The 20,820-nt window shown below is 39.9% G+C and overlaps 2 protein-coding genes across 2 annotated transcripts in view; one reads left to right on the plus strand and one right to left on the minus strand.

The window, feature by feature from the left end:
* Positions 1–20,820, plus strand: part of Macrod1 (mono-ADP ribosylhydrolase 1) — an 899,697-nt gene that overhangs the window by 734,797 nt on the left and 144,080 nt on the right. The gene's annotated exons all lie outside the window — the stretch shown is intronic.
* LOC127189790 (solute carrier family 22 member 19-like) overlaps positions 1–20,820 on the minus strand; it is a 39,438-nt gene that overhangs the window by 16,101 nt on the left and 2,517 nt on the right. The gene's annotated exons all lie outside the window — the stretch shown is intronic.

Genomic DNA, 20,820 nt, shown 5'->3' on the forward strand with positions numbered 1-20,820 from the left:
GGTATGATTCAATGCCGTTAATTATTTTTACTGGATCCTATAAATCTATGCACAACTTCCTCTATGACCCCTCTTAGAGTAAAACCCACATAGAACCTGATCACTCTTTTTGTTTTATTTATTTTCTTGAATACTTATGCAATACTGACACTAGAACGTAGAGCCCATTAATGGGCGGAGTGTACTAGGAATTACTCACATTCTTGTCTATAAAAGAATAACTACTGGGAGATGTTTTTTTTTTAATTTATTTATTATGCATACAGTATGTATCAGATCACATTATGAATGGTTGTGAGCCACCATGTGGTTGCTGGGAATTGAACTCAGGACCTGCGGAAGAGCAGTCAGTGCTCTTAACCCCTGAGCCATCTCTCCAGCCCCCTGGGAGGTGTCTTTTGGCACAGTGCTCAGTTCTGAATCCTGAGCCTCACAGGTGCTGAAGGTGCATTCTGTCAGGTACCTACTTTCCTGGCTATAACTGTTAAGTGTGTAAAGTACTATATATTTCAATTCTTAATAATGCTGACTTCTCCCCAACTCATGGGCACTTTATTAAACTAAATTGACAGGCAATCTCTACTTCTTTAAATATATTTCTTTTTTTTAAATTTTATTTTATTAATTTATTCATATTACATCTCAATGGTTATCCCATCCCTTGTATCCTCACATTCTTCCCTCCTTCCCATTTTCCCCTTACTCCCCTCCCCTATGACTGTGACTGAGGAGGACTTCCTCCCCCTTTATGTGCTCATAGGGTATCAAGTCTCTTCGTGGTCTCCTGCTATGCTTTCTCTAAGTGCCACCAGGTCTCCCCCTCCAGGGGACATGGTCAAATATGAGGCACCAGAGTACGTGTGAAAGTCAGACCCCACTCTCCACTCAACTGTGGAGAATGTCCTGTCCATTGGCTAGATCTGGGTAGGGGTTTGAAATTTACCACCTGTATTGTCCTTGGCTGATGCCATAGTTTGAGTGGGACTCCTGGGCCCAAATCTCCTATCATAATGTTCTACTTGTAGGTTTCTAGGCCCCTCTGGATCCTTCTACTTTGCCATTCTCCCATGCTTCTCTCATCTAGAGTCCCAATAGGATGTCCTCCCCTCTATCCCACTTTCCTGGTAAGTGAAGACTTTCATGGGACATGCCCCTTAGGCTAGTATGCAGACGTAAGTGAGTATATACCATTTGACTCTTTCTGCTTCTGGGTTAACTCACTCAATATGATCATTTCTAGTTCAATCCATTTGTCCACAAATTTTGGGAATTCCTTGTTTTTAATAGCTGAGTAGTATTCCATAGTGTAAATGTACCACAGTTTCTTTATCCATTCTTCTACTGAGGAACATTTAGGTTGTTTTCATGATCTGGCTATTATGAATAAGGCTGCTATGAACATGATTGAGGAAATGTTTTTGTTGTGTCTTGGAGCATCTTCTGGGTATATTCCAAGGAGTGGAATAGCTGGGTCTTGAGGAAGCCCTATTCCAAGTTTTCTGAGAAAGCACCAGATAGATCTCCAAAGTGGCTGTACTACTTTGCATTCCCGCCAGCAATGAAGGAGTGTTCCTCTCTCTCTACATCCTTGCCAGCATGTGGTGTCGCTTGAATTTTTATTTTTATTTATTTATTTATTTATTGTTGCTTGAATTTTTCATCTTAGCCATTCTGATGGGTGTAAGATGAAATCTCAGAGTTGTTTTGATTTGCATTTCCCTGATGACTAAGGAGGTTGAGCATTTCTTTTTTTTTAAGATTGTCTGCTGAAAATTATTTTATTTTATTTTTAATTTAATTTAATTTTATTCATTTTCCTTTTTTATTATTAATTTATTCAAATTACATCTCAGTTGTTAGCCCATCCCTTGTATTCTCCCATTCCTCCCTCCCTCCTGCTTCCCCCCAATTCCTCTCCCCTATGTCTGTGACTGAGGGAGACCTCTTCCCTCTGTATATGCTCATAGGGTATCAAGTCTCTTCTTGATAACCTATTATCCTTCCTCTGAGTGCCACCAGGCGTCTCCACCCAAGGGACATGCTGAAATATGGGGCACCAGAGTTTGTGTGAAAGTCAGATCTCCTTCTCCACTTAACAGTGGAGAATGTCCTGTCCATCAGCTAGTCTGGGTAGGGATTCGAAGTTTACTGCCTATATTTTCCTTGACTGGTGTCATAGTTTGAGGAGGACCCCAGGGCCCAGACCTGCCTGTAGTTTTCCAGGACCCTCTGGATCCTTCTATTTCCTCATTCTCCCAGGCTTTTCACACCCAAAGTCTCAATAGGATGTCCTCCCCTCTGACCTACTTTCCTGGTAGGTAAAGTTTTCCATGGGGATGTACCCCTTGGACTAGTGTCTCGATATAAGTGAGTATATACCATTTAACTCTTTTTGCTTCTGGGTGAACTCACTCATTATGATAATTTCTAGTTCAATCCATTTGTCCACAAATTTCAGAAATTCCTTGTTTTTAATAACTGAGTAGTATTCCATAGTATACATGTACCAGAGTTTCTTTATCCATTCTTCTACTGAGGGACACTTGGGCTGTTTCCATGTTCTGGCTGTTATGATAAGGCAGCTATGAACATGGTTGAGCATATGTCCCTGTTGTGTGGTAGTGCATCTTCTGGGTATATTCCAAGGAGTGTAATAGCTGGGTCTTGAGGAAGCCCTATTCCCATTTTTCTGAGAAAGCGCCAGATAGATTTCCAAAGTGGTTGTACTAGTGTGCATTCCCACCAGCAATGAAGGAGTGTTCCTCTTTCTCCACATCCTCACCAGCATGTGGTATCAGTTGAGTTATTGATCTTAGCCATTCTGATGGGTGTAAGATGGAATCTCATTGTCGTTTTTATTTGCATTTCTCTGATGACTAATGAGGTCGAGCATTTCTTTAAGTGTTTCTCAGCCATTTGATATTCCTCTGTTGAGAATTCTCTGTTTAGTTCCAAGCCCCATTTCTCTATTGGGTTCTTTGGTTTGGTGGTATTTAATTTCTTGAGTTCTTTATATATTTTGGATATTAGACCTTTGTCAGATGTAGGGTTGGTGAAGATCTTTTCCCAGTCTGTAGGCTGTCGCTCTGTTTTCTTGACAGTGTCTTCTACCTTACAGAAGCTTCTCAGCCTCATGAGGTCCCATTTATTAATTGTTGACATTAAGGCCTGGGCTGTTGGTGTTCTGTTCAGGAAGTTGTCTCCTGTGCCAATATGTTCCAGGCTCTTCCCCACTTTTTCTTCTAAGTGACTTAGTGTCTCTGGTTTTATGTTGAGTTCTTTAATCCACTTGGATTTGAGTTTTGTGCAGGGTGACAAATATGGGTCCAGTTTCATTTTTTTTACACATAGACATCCAGTTAGACCAGCACCATTTGTTGAAGATGCTATCCTTTTTCCATTGAATGGATTTGGCTTCTTTGTCAAAAATCAAGTGACCATATATGTGTGGATTCATATCTGGGCCTTCGATTCGATTCCACTGATCAACCAGCCTGTTGCTGTGCCAGTACCATGCTGTTTTAATTACTATTGCTTTATAGTACAGTTTGAGATCAGGTATGGAGATTCCTCCGGAGCACCTTTTATTGTACAAGATTGTTTTAGCTATTCTGGGTTTTTTGTTTTTCCATATGAAGTTCAGAATTGAACTTTCAATGTCTTTAAAAAATTGTGTAGGTATTTTGATAGGGATTGCATTGAATCTATAGATTGCTTTTGGTTGGATGGCCATTTTTACTATGTAATTCTCCCGATCCATGAGCAAGGAAGATCATTCCATCTTCTCATGTCATCTTCAATCTCTTTCCTCAGAGTTTTGAAATTTTTTCGAACAAATCCTTCACTCGCTTGGTTAGAGTAACTCCTAAATATTTTATATTGCTTGTGGCTAATGTGAAAGGTGTGGTTTTCCTAATTTCTTCCTCTGTAAGCTTGTCATTTGTGTATAGGAAGGCTACAGACTTTTTTGAGTTAATTTTGTATCCAGCCAACTTGCTGACGGTGTTTATCAGCTGTAGTAGTTCTCTGGTGGAATTTTGAGGGTCACTTATGTACACTATCATATCATCTGAAAATAGTGATAATTTGACTTCCTCCTTTCCCATTTGGATACCCTTGATCTACTTTTGTTGTCTTATTGCTCTGGCTAGAACTTTGAGTACTATATTGAAGAGATATGGAGAGAGTGGGCAGCCTTGCCTTGTTCCTGATATTAGAGGAATTTCCTTGAGCATCTCACCATTTACTTTGATTTTGGCTATTGGCTTGCTGTATATAGCCTTTATTATGTTGAGGAAAGTGCCTTGTATCCCCAATCTCTCCAAAACTTTAAACATGAATGGGTGTTGGATATTATCAAATGCTTTCTCTGCATCTAAAGAGATGATCATGTGGTTTTTTTGTTTTCAGTTTGTTTATATGGTAGATTACATTGATGGATTCCTGTATATTAAACCATCCCTGCATGCCTGGAATGAAGCCAACTGGTCATGGTGAATGATATCTTTAATGTGTGCTTGTATTCGTTTTGCAAGTATTTTATTTAGTATTTTTGCATCTATGTTCATAAGAGAAATTGGTCTGAAATTCTCTTTCTTTGTTGAGTCTTTGTGAGGGTTAGGTATCAATGAGACTATGGCCTCGTAGAATGAATTTGGTAATTTTCCATCCATTTCTATCTTTTGGAGTAGCTTGAATAGTATCGGTATTAGCTCGCCCTTGAAGGTCTGGTAGAATTCTGTACTGACACCATCTGGCCCTGGGCTTTTTTTGGTTGGGAGACTATCGATGATTGCTTCTATTTCTGTAGGGGAAAAGAGACTATTTAGCTTGTTTATCTGTTCTTCACTCAACTTTGGCAAGTGAAATTGATCAAGAAAATCGTTCATTTCCCTTAGATTTTCAAAATTTGTGGCGTATATGCCTTCAAAGTAGGATCTTATGATTCTTTGTATTTCTTCAGTGTCTATTGTTATGTCTCCCTTCTCATTTCTGATTTTATCGATTTCAATACTGTCTCTCTGACTTTTAGTTAGTTTGGCTAACAGTCTGCCTATCTTGTTGATTTTCTCAAAGAACCAGCTCTTGGTTTTGTTGATTCTTTGGACTGTTTTCTTAGTTTCTAATTTGTTAATTTCAGCCCTGAGTTTGATTATTTCCAGACGTCTACTCCTCTTGGGTGTTTCTGCTTCTTTTTTTCTAGGGCTTCCAAAATATATTTTCTTATTGCTATTTATTCTAACAAACGTTATATATATATATATATATATATATATATATATATATATATATATATATATATATATATATATGCCTGAACACATATCACATACCTCTTCAAATATCATGTCCTTTTTTGCTTCATTTTTTGACATTTTACTGTTGTGTATATGTGCTTAATGTTGCTTATATGTGCACTGGAACATAGTCAACCTAGTATTGGCCATACCTCTCAATTAAGATAATAGTCTCTCCCCTAGCAAATATCAACTTCCAATAGATAGTCAGCTAGAGGTGGCAGGAGAGTCCATGTTAGAGAGAGCCCCTGACTCCCTTACTAGAAGACCCACATGAAGCCTGAGCTGACTGTCAGCTTTATCTCTATAGGAGGCCTACGTTCAGTCCATGAAAGATCCTTGGTTGGTGCTTCAGTCACAACAGGCACCTCTGCTTCCTGATTAGTCGGCTCTTTTTGTCTTCTTGTGAAACTCCTGACACCTCAATAAACTTTTCTCCTAATGTTTTTTCATTTTGTTTTTACTTTTATTGAATGTCTATGATTTACACGTCATGCACCAAAATTCCTCTTCTCACCCCAGTAAAATAAAACAAACAGACAAACAAACAAACAAAAATCTCGTCACAGAAGCTGTAGTGTATCATGCAGTATAGCCTTTTGTCCACATATGTTTAATTTCAAATGTTCATTGCTATGAGTCATGGGTCTGGTTTGAGGGCTACAGCATCATTACCAGATCCTCACTGGGACTGCTATCAGATATCCCGATGTTGCCATGTGTCAAGGAGATTCTTAATCTTTGAATCTGCAGGTCCAGTCCTTTATGTGTTCCAGCAGGTCTTACATTGGGTAGATGTTGGGTCGAGGTCCACTCAGAGTCCTGGATCAGGGCTCACTCCTTTGTCCTCAGGGCAGGGCCTGCTCTCCCAATCCTGTGTCCTTAGGGCAGGTCTGGCTCTCCTGCTTCAATGTCATCATGGCAGGGCCTGCTCTCCCGCTCCTGTGTCCTCAGGGTAGGGATGGTTCTCCCACTTCCGTGTCCTCAGGGCAGGGCCCACTCTCTTGCTCCCATGTCAACAGTACAGGGCCAGCTCACCAGCTCCAATGTCACCATGGCAGGGCCTGCTCTCCCACTCCCATGTCCTCAGGATGGGGCTGGTTCTCCCACTTCCGTGTCCTCAAGGCAGGGCTAGCTCTCAGGCTCCTATGTCCCCAGGGGTGACTTACCTTCTCCCACATCATCAGGGCCAGCTCTCCTGTTCTTGTGTCCTCAGGGTCAGCTCTCCTGCTCCCATTCAATTAGCCAGATTGTTGCTGGCTGTCAATGCCTAGATGGTCTTCTACTCCTGTGAGTACTGGATCTTGTGGGCCATCATGCAGGTGGCAAGTGGAAGCCCCTCAAAGTCTTCATTGAGTAGCTTTCAGAAACCATTGGTGTTGGCCCAACTCAGCTTCTTACCCTGGGGAACTTGTGGCTCTATTAAGTCACCCTTCCCAAGTCCCTGGTTCCTCGCATGCTCCATCCACCATGGGCTGCTAGCTCAGTGCTGCCCCTAGTAAACACTTCTGCGTGATCCAGCTCTCGGCACTAAGCATGGCACTGGCCCATGAGAGGAGGTCTGTGAGGTCTATGGTGTGGGCAGTGCAGTCCTCGCTTGGGATCAACTCTTCTCAAACATTGGCCTGCACCGTGCCGGGCTTCAACTTGAAACGCAGTAGCAGCGGCAGAGGCAACGGCAGAGGCAACGGCAGTGGCCCGGGGTCCCCGGAAGCTCACTGGAGCATGGTCTCATGGTCCTGCAGTGGGAGGCCATTGACAAGCCACATGACAGGATTTCCTTCTTTCTAGGAAATGCCAGCACTGTGTTTTGGAGCTCTCGGTATGGTCCTTTGGTGACTATGCAGTCACTGCTGTTCTGTGGATCAGACACAGTGTGCAATTAAAGCCGTCTTGGATGATCCTGGCTTGGGTATTTCTAATACATTGTGCTAACTAAGCGTTTCCTCCCAATCAGGCTGCTTTAGGGGGTTAACATTTCTGTGTAGCTCTGGAACACAATCATCCTCCTCAGAATGTATTGAGGACCTCAGCTTTCGAACCCATGGACACGACGCACCCACCACACAGACCCACATTCGCTTTTTCTCCTAATTTTTAACAAGACTCCCTATACCCAATGTTTGTCTGAGAGTCTCAGCATATGTTTCAAGGTGTTTCTGGATGTACTTTCTCAGAGGATAACTTTGCTTGATGCCTGTATAAAAGTATAACAGAGTATCGTTAATAGTGTCAGGGGCTGGTTCTCTCCCATACGGTGGGGCTTGGGTTGGGCCAGGCATTGGTTGGACCTTCCCTCCATCTCTGATATCTCTGCTCTATCTCCATCCCTGCACATCTTGTAGGCAGGGTGAGTTTTGAGTCAAAGTGTTTGTGGATGGTTTGGTGTTCCTCTCCCACTACTAGGAGACTTGTCTAGTTAGAAGGTGCCCTCTTCAGTCTCTATGACCCCTGCTACTAGGAATCTCTGCTACAGTCCCCCTTGTATCCCCCTGGGAGCCTACCCAAACTGGGGTCTCCAGCTTGTCACAGATATGCCCCTGCCCACAGTGTCTCTTTCTCTACAGACCTTTTATCCTCTTGTGTCTGCCCTCCTCAGGTCTGATATTGCCCCCTCATATCTCTCTGTGTTCTCCTACTTTGTACCCTCTCTTCAACCACTACCTCTGTCTAGTCTATTTCCCTTTCTGAGTGAGATTTAAGCATCCTCCCTTGGATACACCCTGTTACTTGGGTTCTTTAGGTCTCTGCATTGTAGTATGTTTATCCTACACTAAGTGGCTAAAATCCACTGATAAATAAATATAGGTGTGTCTTTCTGAGTCTGCACTACCTTACTCAGGATTATCTTTTCTAGTTCCATTCATTTGCCTACAAATTTCATGACTTCCTTGTTTTTAATAGCTGAGTAGTATTGCATTGTATAAATGTACCACAGTTTCTTTATCCGTTCTTCAGTTGAGTGACTCTTGGTTGTTTTCAGACTCTGAGTATTACCAATAAGGCTGCTATGAACATAGTTGAGCAAGTCTCCTTGATGTATGGTAGAGCATTATTGGGTATATATTCAGGAATGGTATATCTGGCTCTTGAAGTAGAGCTATTCCCAATTTTCTGAGAAAGTGCCAGATTGATTTCCAAAGTGGTTGTACAAGTTTGCACTCCCACCATCAATGGGGGACTGTTCCCCTTTCTCCACATTATTGTCAGCATTCTGATGGGTGTAAGATGGAATCCCAGAGTCCTTTTGATTTGCATTTCCCTGATGACTAAGGGCATTTAAGTGTTTCAAGGCCATTTATGATTCCTTGACTGAGACTTCTCTGTTTAGCTTTGTGCCCCATTTTTTAACTGGGTTATTTTGTTTGTTGGTGTTTAATGTTTTGAGTTCTTTATATATTTTGGATATTAGCCCTTGTCAGATGTAGGATTGGTAAAGATCTTTTCCCAATCTGTAGACAGTTGTTTTGTTCTACTGCTAGTGTCCTTGGCCTCATGGAAGCTTTTCTGTTTGAAGAGGTCCCATTTATTATTGTTGATCTTAAAGCTTGAGCTGTTGGTATTCTGTTCAGAAATTTGTCTCCTGCGCCAATGAGAGCATGGCCCTTCTCCACTTTCTCTTCTAATGGATTTATTGTATCTGGTTTTATGTTGAGTTTTTTTTTTTTTACTTGGATTTAAGTTTGTGAAGAGTGATAATGTGGATCTAGTCACATTTTTCTACATATAGACATCCAGTTAGACCAGCACCATTTGTTGAAGATGCTGTCTTTTTTCCATTGTATGGTTTTAGTGCTTTTGTCAAAAATCAAGTGTTCATATGTGTGAGGGCTTATTTCTAGGTCTTTGATTCCATTGATCAACTAGTCCATTTCAATGCCAGTATCATGTAGATTTTTATCACTATTGCTCTGTAGTATAACGTGAAGTCTGGGATGGAGATACCTTCAGAAGTTCTTTTATTGTATAGAATTATGTATGGAATTGCTGGGTAAGGTTGAAGTCCATGCCCTCCAGGAAGCTGGTCTAACACTCTAGGAAAAGGGAGGGAAACTCTCTTTAATCCAAGCAGGCCCCTAATCCCATCTGGTGAGAAGTACTACAGACCTAGCTCTGCTTTGATTAAAAAAAACTTTTTTTTCAAAGCCACCTCCAGATGGCCAAGGGCTGTTCCCCTTTCTGAGATAAGGCCCTCCAGATATTTACTATAAACATAAGCCGTATCCTGAGACCTCCTCTTTACAACTTCCATGGCTTAAAAAACCCCAGATTGCCAATTCAGGGTCACCCTTGGCCCTTCTGGCCCAACTTTTCTATGCCTTCAGGTCCCCTGCATTTCCTTCTCCCCGTGCTTTTTGCTCCCTTTTTATATTTTGGCTTAGCTCTAACTCCCCCTCTACACTGAATGCACAAGGCTTAGAACACACAGTACAGTTTCGTTACTGCCGTTTTCATCTGCCTCTTTTCAGCTCTTGATTCTGGCTGTTGCTTTTTGCATTTTCCAAGCCCTGGCTTCCCCCCCCCCCTTGTTTGAGAGATATGGAGGTGGGGGTGAGGGGTGCGGCTGGGGCTTTCTGCAGAGAGATGTGAGAACTGGGATGCTCTCTGCCCAAGAGCATAGGAATCCAGGTAAAGGCCTGCACTCCCTCCAGGAGAATCACCACTACCATGTATTATAGTCAGGAAGTCTAAAAGACTTAAGATTCCCACTTCTGTTCATCCAGTATGCCTGGTTCTTGTTGCAGCATGCCCTGGGCCACAATGCAGCTCTGCCCAAGCAAGATCTGCTGGAGCTTGGTGGGAGCAGAGAACCACAGAATTGTTTTCACTATTCTGGGTTTTCTGTTCTTCCATATGAAGTTTAGAATTGTTTAATCAAGGTCTCCAAATAATTCTGTTGGTATTTTGATAGGGATTGCATTGAATCTGTAGATTGCTTTTAAGATAGCCATTTTTACATGTTAATCCTACCTTTCCAGGAGCATGGGAGATCTTTCCATCTTCTGATATCTTCTTCATTTTCTTTCCTCAGAGACTTGAAATTCTTCTCATATTGGTCTTTGGCTTGCTTAGTAATAGTAAACCAAAGATACTAGACATTATTTTTGGCTATTATAAAGATGTGGTTTACTTAATTTCTTTCTCAGCCTGTTTGTCATTTGTATACAAGAAGGCTATTGATTTTTTACATTAGTCTTGTATCCAGCCATTTTGCTCAAGGTATTTATCAGTTCTGTGGTGGAATTTTGAGGGTCATTGTATAGTATTATATCATCTGCCAATAGTGATAGTTATACTTCTTCCTTTCTGATGTGTATTCTGTTTATCCTTTTTTATTGGTTTTATTGCTTTAAGTAGAACATCAAGTACTATATTGAAGACATACAGAGAGAGTGGGCACCCTTGTCTTGTCCCTGGTTTTAGTGGAATTGCTTTGAGTTTCTCTCCATTTAATTTGACGTTGGCTATTGGCTTGCTGTATATAGCCTTTATTATATTTAGGTATGGGCCTTCTATCCCTGATCTCTTCAAGACTTTTATCATGACTGGGTGTTGTATTTTGTCAAGTTTTTTGCATCTAATGAGATGATCTTGTGATTTTTTTCTACTAGCTTGTTTATATGGAGGATTGCATCGATAGGTTTTCATATGTTGAACCATCCCTGCATAACTGGGATGAAGCCTACTTGATGATGGTGGATAATATATTTGATGTGTTCTTGTATTTGGCTTGTGGTTTGTGAATATTTTATTGAGAATTTCTTTAATCAATGATCATGAGTAAAATTGGTCTGGAATTCTCTTTTTTTAAATTTTTTATTAATTTATTCTTGTTGCATCTCAATGGTTATCCCATCCCTTGTATCCTCCCATTCTTCTCTCCCTCCCATTTTCCCATTATTCCCCTCCTTTATGATTGTTCCTGAGGGGGATTTCCTCCCCCTGTATATGCTCATAGGGTATCAAGTCTCTTCTTGGTAACCTGCTATCCTTCCTCTGAGTGCTACCAGGTCTCCCTCTCCAGGGGACATGGTCAAATATGAGGCACCGGAGTTCGTGTGAAAGTCATACCCCACTCTCCTCTCAACTGTGGAGAATGTGGAACTCTCTTTCTATATTAAATCTTTGTGTGATTTGGGTATCAGGGTGACTGTGACTTCTTACAATGAGTTTGGTAATGTTCCTTCTGTTTCTATATTGTGGAATAATTTGAGGAGTATTGGTATTAGCTCTTCTTTGAATATCTGGTAGAATTCTATGCTAAAACCATCTGAGCCAGGGCTTTATTTGAGGGGGGCCTAGAAGACTTTTGATGACAGGTTCTATTTCCATAGGGGTTTGGACTCTTTAAACTGTTTACCTGATCTTGACTTAATTTTGTTAAATGAACTCTATCAAGAAAATCATCCATTTCTTTTAGATTTTCCAATTTGGGGAATACAGGCATTTGAAGTAAGGACTAATGAATTTTTTGGATTTCCTCAGTGTCTGTTGTTATGTCCCCCTTTCATTTCTGCTGTTGTCAACTTGGATGCTCTCCCTCTGCCTATCAGTTAGTTTGGCTAAGGATTTGTGTAACTTGTTTTCTCAAAGAAACAACCCTTGGTGTCATTGATTCTTTGCGTTGTTTTCCTTGTTTCTAATTTTTTTATTTCAGACCTGAGTTTGATGATTTCTTGACATCTTTAGTATTGTTGCTTCTTTCTATCCTAGAGCATTTAGGCATGCTTTTAAATTGCTAACATGAGAATTCTCCAATTTCTTTGTGAAGGAGCTTAGTGCCATGAACGTTCCTCTTAGCACTGCTTTCATGGTGTCCCAGATGTTTCAGTATGCTGTACCTTCATTTCCATTGAATTTCAGAAAATCTTTAATTTCTTTCTTTATTTTCTCCCCGACCCAGTGGTCATTGAGTAAGGAGTTGTTCAGGTTCCATGAGTTTGTAGGCTTTCTGTTGTTTCTCTTGTTGTTGAGTTCAAGCTTTAATCCATAGTGGTCTGTGAAAATGCCAGGGGATATTTTGATCTTCTTGTATCTGTTGAGATCTGTCTTGTGTCTGAGTATATGATCAATTTTTTTAGACAGTTTTGTGAGGCACTGAGAAGAAGGTATATTTTCTTTGTTTGGGTGAAATGTTCTGTAGATATCTGTTAGGTCCATTGATCCACGATATCTACTAGTTTCATTACCTCTCTATTTACTTTCTGTCTCAATGATCTGTCCCTTGGTGTGAGTGGAGTTTTGAAGTTTCTCACTATTAATTTGTAGGGTTCAATGTGTGATTTAAGCTTTAGTAATGTTTCTTTTAAAAATGTGGGTGCCCTGCATTTGGGACATAGATGTCTAGACTTGAGACATCATCTTGATGTATTTTTCCTTTGATGAAGTGTTCTTCCCTATGTCTTTTGATCAATGTTGGTTGAAAGACTGTTTTATTAGATAGAGAGCTGCTACTCAAGAATGTTTCTTTTTTTTCTTTTTTTTTTAATTTATTATTAATTTATTCTTGTTACATCTCAATGTTTATCCCATCCCTTGTATCCTCCCATTCCTCCCCCCCCCATTTTCCCATTATTCCCCTCCCCTATGACTGTTCCTGAGGGGGATTACGTCCCCCTGTATATTCTCATAGGGTATCAAGTCTCTTCTTGGCTACTTGCTGTCCTTCCTCTGAGTGCCACCAGGTCTCCCCCTCCAGGGGACATGGTCAAATGTGAGGCTGTTTCAAGCCCTTTACTCTGAGATAATATCTACCTTTATTTCTGACGTGTGTTTGTGTTTCTTGCATTCAGAAGAACAATGGGTCCTGTTTTTACATCCATTCTGTTAGCCTGTGCCTTTTTATTGGGGAGTTCTTTGGTAATTGTAATTTTATACTTCCTCTTTGGAAGAGGTCAAAATGAAACAAACCAGGGTGAAAGGAAGAATACTAACTAAAGTTAGTCTACACTTACATGAATTCAAACCACAGAATAAGCAGATAACCTGTATTTCTAATCACATTACATAATAACTCTGAGGCTGGCTGAGACATGAAAGTCTATGCATAGCCAATGCTTCTTGTTAGTTACAGAATGCCATTGACATATTATTACATGCCATTTTTATGGCATGAATGAAGCTTTACAGATGTCTTTCTTCTGCTCATACAAAGAAGGAAGAACCAGCCTTGATTGTTCTGTATATACTGCACACTTCTTATAGTTTTAGGACTGTATATTGCTTGTGAGAAATGATATGTTTTCAGAACAAAAGAAACGGACACTGATGCTGGATCAGACCTGAGAGAATTCATCCTCCAGTATGCTGAGACGCTGGCATCATGTATCTTTCTTGTTCCTGCCACAAGTGCTTTGGTTGCTGTTCATCATCGGAACAGAACAGCTCCCAGGACAGCTTCAAAGAAAGCTCCTGATTACAATTGGTCGAGCATTTCATATTGTCCCACACAGGACTTCTATTAAGTCCAAAATTTGTCAACATTTAGAGACAAATGCTGTCTCTAGCTTGTTTAACCATTATCTCAATTTTATTTTGGCTCCTATAATTCATCATGAATCAGCTGGAAGAAGCCTTAAAAAGAGAGCAATACTCCATTTCCCTTAATGGGAGTTGGGTGAGGTTTTGGTTGTTTTCTTGGCCTATGGATGTTTATTTTCATTGGGATTTGGTTATGTTATTATTGGTCTTGTTCAGAGAGAAATCAAGATCGGACTCAGGGATTTCTCTCTTTTCCTTTTTTTCTTGGGTATGGAGGCAGAGGTTTAAGAGACAGAATAGGGAATATAGAAGTATATAGGTATGATAGGACAAAAAGTATATTATTGAATCTACACCTCAACTTAAGGCCTTATTGTTATCTGTAAGGTTATTTTTAATTAACTGGTATAGAATTTTGTATATTGATGTAAAATAAGTTTATTTTGATACATTGGTATAGAATTCAAATTTAAGATTATTCTTCACACACATTATATATATTTCTACCCTAATATGAGGTATTGTACCCATACAACTCAATTATGATACATAATTTATTTCTAATATTTTAAAAATGCTATTTAGGCTGTTTAGGATAATTAGTAATTCAAGTTAATTTTCAGTTGTTCAACTCATGGTCATATCAAATACTACTTTATTTTTGTCACAAGAATATATGTCCTAGGTTTAACAGGTAAATATAATTCGATAGATAAAGTAAAATATTTAGATAAGGTCTTCCAAAACCTCAGAGACATAGAGAATATGGCATTTAAAGATATATGTATTGTTTTGAGGATTCTTTGACAATGAGACAGGTTGACTCCTGGCAACACCCAGCCTGCCTCAAAGAAGGTGGTGAGCAGCGAAGAACCCTCCTTGTGGGGATGGCGTCAGATGTGGCAAACCAGCCACTCGCAAAAATGTCCTCAGTTTCTGCCACAGACAGAATTCTGCCTGCAATGGGCAGGATTGGATGCAGGTGGAATTAACGGCCAAACTCTGCCAATACAGGGTAAGCAAGTCCTCAATAGTTCCCGCTTCACAAATATGTCTGTCAGATATACCGGGCCAAAAGGCTGAAGAGGATGCTCCAATGTGTTAGAGAGTTTTGAGTGACTGTTCAGGCAGCAAAGTGTCCCTGTCATTCTTTTTTCCTTTTGGAAGCTGCTAACCTGCTCTTCATGTTTACTCAGGAATTAATTTTATTCCTTCTCAAGTCCTTGATGGGGTTGAAGATGGATAATTTAGTTTACAATTAAGCTTAGTTGTTTAGGAGTTTAAATGTTTTCAAGTTGGTAGAGAGTAAAGGGGGCCTTTTTATTAGATTAAGAAGAGGAGTTGTGGAGGAATGCAGTTGTCAATGTAACAGTTGTCAATAAACTGCTGTTTGGCCAATCAGCAGGGCATAAGGACATAAAGTGGGAGGTGGAGCTTCTGGGAGGGGCTTGGAAGAGCTGGTAGCTGGACAGTTGACAGTTGGGATATGAGCCACACCAGGAGTCATCAGATTGGCACGTTATTGGTATACATGTGGGTTTTGAGGCCATAGGATTAGAGTAGTTTACATTCTGCCCAGCATAGTGGTTGAAGCTTTAAAATATACTATAATCTCACTGTGTTGGTCATTTGTGCCCTAGGCCATACTGATAAGTTAATTGCAACAAAAGACTCCCAGAGATAGATTACATTGTGCTTTATTAGCTTTTAAGTTTTTAAGGGTTAATGAGGAAAATGACCCCATGAAGATCTTGATGCAGACAGAAAGAAAAAAGTCAAGAAGATCAACAAAACAGGTGACAAGTATTGTTGATTCCTCTACATAGGAAGAGCTCTGAGACTTGCTGAGACATAAAATATCTCCAGCTAATCAGATGGTTGCACCTAACACGCACCTTGCTTTTCAGCAAGACAGCAGTGACTATTCAACAACCTAAGGGCCAATCAGAGAACCACAAAACATGAACACTGGCAACCTACAGGTGAGAGGGGTCCATAATTTGTGAAGCACAATTGGGTCTGGCATCTGGCCACACAGAAAAAGTCTCCCAACCAAAAAAAGTCTAGGACCTGATGGATTCAGCACAGAATTCTACCAGACCTTTAACGATGAGCTAATACCAATTCTCTTCAAACTATTCCACAAAATAGAAACAATAGGAACATTACCAAACTCATTCTATTAGGCCACAGTTATCTAAACCATAACAAGACTCTACAAAGATAAAGAATTTTAGACCAATTTCTCTTATGAACATTAATGCAAAAAAACTCAATAAAACACTCACAAGCTGAATCCAAGAGCACATCAAAAATATCATTCACCATGACGAAGTAAGCTTCAGCCCATGCATGCAGGGGTGGTTCAGTATATGGAAGTCCATCAATATAACCCATCATATAAGTAAACTGAAAGAAAAAAAACCCCAGCATGATTATCTCCTTAGATGCTGAAAAAGCATTTGACAAAATCCCAAAGTCATTCATGTTTAAAGTCTTGGAGAGAGCAGGAATACAAGGTACATACCTCAACATACTAAAGGCAATATACAGCAAGCCTATAGCCAATATCAAATTAAATGGAGAGAAAATAAAATTAATTCCACTGAAATCAGGGACAAGACAAGGCTGTCCACTCTCTCCATAGCTCTTCATTATAGGACTTGAAGTTCCTGCTAGAGCAATAATCAACTAAAGGATATCCAGGGGAAAGGAAGAAGTCAAACTATCACTATTTGTGGATGACATGATAGTATACATAAGTAACCCTAAAAATTCTACCAAGGAATTTTTGCAGCTGATAAGCACCTTCAACAAAGCGGCTGGATAGAAAATTAACTCAAAATATCAGTAGCCTTGCTGTATACAAATGACAAACAGTCTGAGAAAAAAGTAGAGAAACCACACTTTTCACAATAGCCACAAATAATATAAAGTATCTTTGTGTAACTCTAACCAAGAAAGTGAAAGACTTATATGTAAAAAACAAAAAACTTCAAGTCTCTAAAAAAAGAAGTGGAAGAAGCTATCAGAGGATGGAAAGATCTCCCATGTTCATGGATCAGGAGAATCAACATAGTAAAAGTGTCCATCTTACGAAAGGCAAATCATAGATTCAATGCAATTCCCATCAAAACTCCAAGACAATTGTTTATAGACCTTGAAAGGTCAACTCTCAGCTTTATATGGAAAAACAAAAACCCAGAATAGCTAAAACAATCCTGTACAGTAAAAGATCTTCTGGAGGAATCTCCATCCTGGATCTCAAGCTGTACTGTACAGCAACAGTAATAAAAACAGCATGGTATTGGCATGAAGACAGGCTGGTTGACCAGTGGAAGTGAATAGAAGACCCAAAAATAAACCAACACACCTATGGACATTTGATTTTAGACAAAGAAGGTAAATCCATACAATGGAAAAAAGATAGCGTCTTCAACAAATGGTCCTGGTCTAACTGTACGGCTACATGTAGAAAAATGCAAATAGACCCATATTTATCACCGTGTTCAAAACTAAAGTCCAATTGGATTAAAGACCTCAACTTAAAACCAGATACCCTAAATCTGTTAGAAGAAAAAGTGGGGAAGAACCTTGAACTCATTGGCCCAGGAGACAACTTCCTGAACAGAACAACAACAGCTCAGGCCCTAAGATCAACAATTAATAAATGGGATCTCATGAAACTGATAAGCTTCTGTAAGGCAATGGAAATAGTCAGCAGAACAAAATGACAGCCTGCAGACTGTTAAAAGATCTTCACCAATCCTAGACCTGAAAAAGGGCTAATATTCAAAACATACAAAGAGCTCAAGAAATTAAATACCACCAAGCCAAATATCCCTATTGAAAAAATGGGGTACAGAACTAAACAGAGATTTCTCAAGAGAAGAAGACTGAATGCCTGAGAAACACTTAGAAAAATGCTCAACATCCCTAGTCATGAGGGAAATGCAAATCAAAATGGCTCTGAGATTCCATCTTGCATCTATCAGAATGGCTAACTTCTGCTCATATAAAGAGCAGAGAATAAGCCTTAAATCCAAGTTGGTGAGTATGCAGAGAAAGGGGAACAGTCCTCCATTGCTCAGACTGCTGACTAGTACAACCACTTTGGAAATCAATCTGGCACTATCTCAGGAAATTGGGGATAAGTCTACCTGAAGACCCAGCCTTACCAGTCCTGGGCATACACCTAAAGATGCTCCACCACACAGCACGGACATTTGCTCAACTATGCTCATAGCAGCTTTATTCCTAATAGACAGAATCCGGAAACAACCTAGATGTCCCTCCATTGAAGAATGGATAAAGAAACTATGGTTCATTTACAAAATTGAATACTATTCAGCTATCAAAAACAAGGAAATCATGACATTTTCAGGCAAATGGATGGAGGTAGAGACAATCATCCTGAGTGAGGTAATTCAGACCCAGAAAGACACACAGGGCATATACTCACTCATAATCAGACGTAAGCTACTTAGTTCAGGATAACCACACTACACTAGAGAGACTGATGTGCCAACCAAGGTCTATGTAGGATGTGGATCAAGATCTGCTCAGATGTAGAAGGTAGGCTGCACAATCTTCCTGCAGGTTCTACAATAGAAGGAGTATGGACCACTTTCAACATGGACTAGGGCCTCCTAATGTTGAACATTTCCCCTCGGGCAGGGTAGCCTTGCCAGGCCACAGAGGAAGAGGTTACAGGTAGTACAGATGACACTGGATAGACTGAGATCAGATGCTAGAGGAGGAGGAGGGCTCCCCTTTTTAATGACAAGGGGAGGGAGGAAAAGGGGATGAGAGAAGGAGTGGGATCGGGAGGTCATGAGGGAGGGAGCTACAATCAGAATGCAAAGAATTCAAACTGCAGAACAAGCAGGTAACTTATATTGCTCATCACATTACATGGGAATAGCTCTGAGACTGGCTGAGATACGAATGTCTATGCATAGACAAGGATTCCTGTTGGTCACAGAGTCCCTGTGTCTTATTATTAGATGCCATTCTGTGTATGGCATGAATGAATATTTGCAGAAGTCTTACTTCTACTCATACAAAGAGCTGAGAACAAGCCTGAATTGTTCGGTGCATCCTATATACCTCATACAATTATACTTTTAGAACTGTATAATACTGGTGAGAAATTTTATGTTTTCAGAACCGGACACTGTCACTGGATCAGACCAGATAAAACTCATTCCTCTCAGTATGCTGGATGCTGACACCCTGTATCCTTCATGTTCCAGCCCCAGGAGCCGCAGTTGCTGTTACCCATCAGAACAGGACAGCTTCCGGAATAGCGTTGTAGAAAGCTTCTGATCCCAATTGGCACAGCATTTCAGACTGTCCCACACAGGACTCCTATTAAGCCAGGAATATCTCAACATTTAAAAAGTGGACCACAAATGCTATCCCTGATTTGCTTAACCATCTTCCCCAATTTTATTTGGGCCCCTTCAAAGATATTATTCTCCCTAAATCAGCCTGAAGAAACTTTAAGAGAATGGTGTCCCAGTTCCTCTAAGGGGGGTTGAGTAGGTTTCTGTTTGCTCTTGGGCTACAGATGCTTACTTTTATTGGAAGTTGGTTATATGTTCTTATTGGTCTTATAAAGAGAGAAAACTAGGTTGGACTCAGGGGTGTCACTCTTTTGCTTTATTTTTCTTTCATAGGTAAGAGATAGGACCTGAAAAGGAAGAAAGGGCGATATAGAAATAAGGTGGGAAATTAAAACAAAAGGTAGATTATTGATCTACTCCTCTACTCAAGGACTTAATTGTTACTCACAAATAAGGTTGTTTTTACTTCATTGGTATAGAATTTTGTATATGGATACAACATAAGTGTAATTTTGATACACTGGTATGGAATTCAAATCTAAGATTATTCTTCACACATTTTGTATGTGTACATATATATATATTTTTTCTACTCTAATATGCGGTATTGTACCCATCCAACTCAATTTTAATACAAGGTTTACTTCCAAACTTGAAAGTGGTGCTGCAGGCTATTTAGGATATTTAATTAATACAAGCTAATTCTTAGTTGAACAAATCATGGTCATGTCAAATACCAGTCTAGTTTTATCACAAGATTATATAAATCCTAGGTCTAACAGAAAGATGTGATTATATAGATTCATAAGGTAAAATAGTTAAATGAGGTCTTCATAAGTCTCAGAGACCTACAGAATATGTCATTTAAAAATGTTCTTATTATTATAAAGGTCATTTGACAACAAGACAAGCTAACTCCTGGCAACATCCAGCCTACCTCAGAGAAGATGATGAGTATCAAAGAACCTTTTTATAGAGATGGCTTCAAGTGTAGCAGACTGGCCCCTGGGCAAAATGTCCTAATTTCTGCCACAGACAGAATTCTGCCAAAGAATTGGCAAGCTTGGATGCAGGCAGAGTGGACAGCAAGTCGGGTTACACAAGTCCTCAATAGTTCCTGTCTTGCAGGTGTGTCTGTCAGATATATTGGACTAGAAGGCTGGAGATGATACTCCAATATTATAGGGTTTTGGGTGACTGTTCAGGCAGTAAACTGTCTGTCACTTTTTTTTTTCATTTTGGAAGCTGCTAACCTGCACTTCGGGTTCACTCAGGTAATTAAGTTTTGTTCCTTCTCAAGTCTCTGATGAGGTTGAAGACCTCTTACAATTAAGCTTAGTTGCTTAGCATTTAAGATGTTTTTAGATCTATATAGATGTTTTAAGTTAATAGAGATTAGATATGACAGATATTGATTTTCACTCAGAATGTGAGACTCAACAAGATAGAAAAGATGTTTACTTCAAGTTTGCCAAGTGTGGATAGCCAAATCACTGTGAATGTAACATTTATATGATTCCTGGTTGTCTCATGGTTCTTCCTGCTGTATGTAGTTTGTATGTGTAATGTTGTAAATGTGTATGTTTAAAAAGAAACATAATAATAAAAATGCGAAAAATGTCTTCAGCCAGGACTTCAGCTATGTATAGCTAATAAATCTTGTTGGCTACAGTGTCCTGAGGACTTATTATGCC

This window comes from Acomys russatus, chromosome 5, assembly GCF_903995435.1.
Source record: "Acomys russatus chromosome 5, mAcoRus1.1, whole genome shotgun sequence".
Lineage (NCBI taxonomy): Eukaryota > Metazoa > Chordata > Mammalia > Rodentia > Muridae > Acomys > Acomys russatus.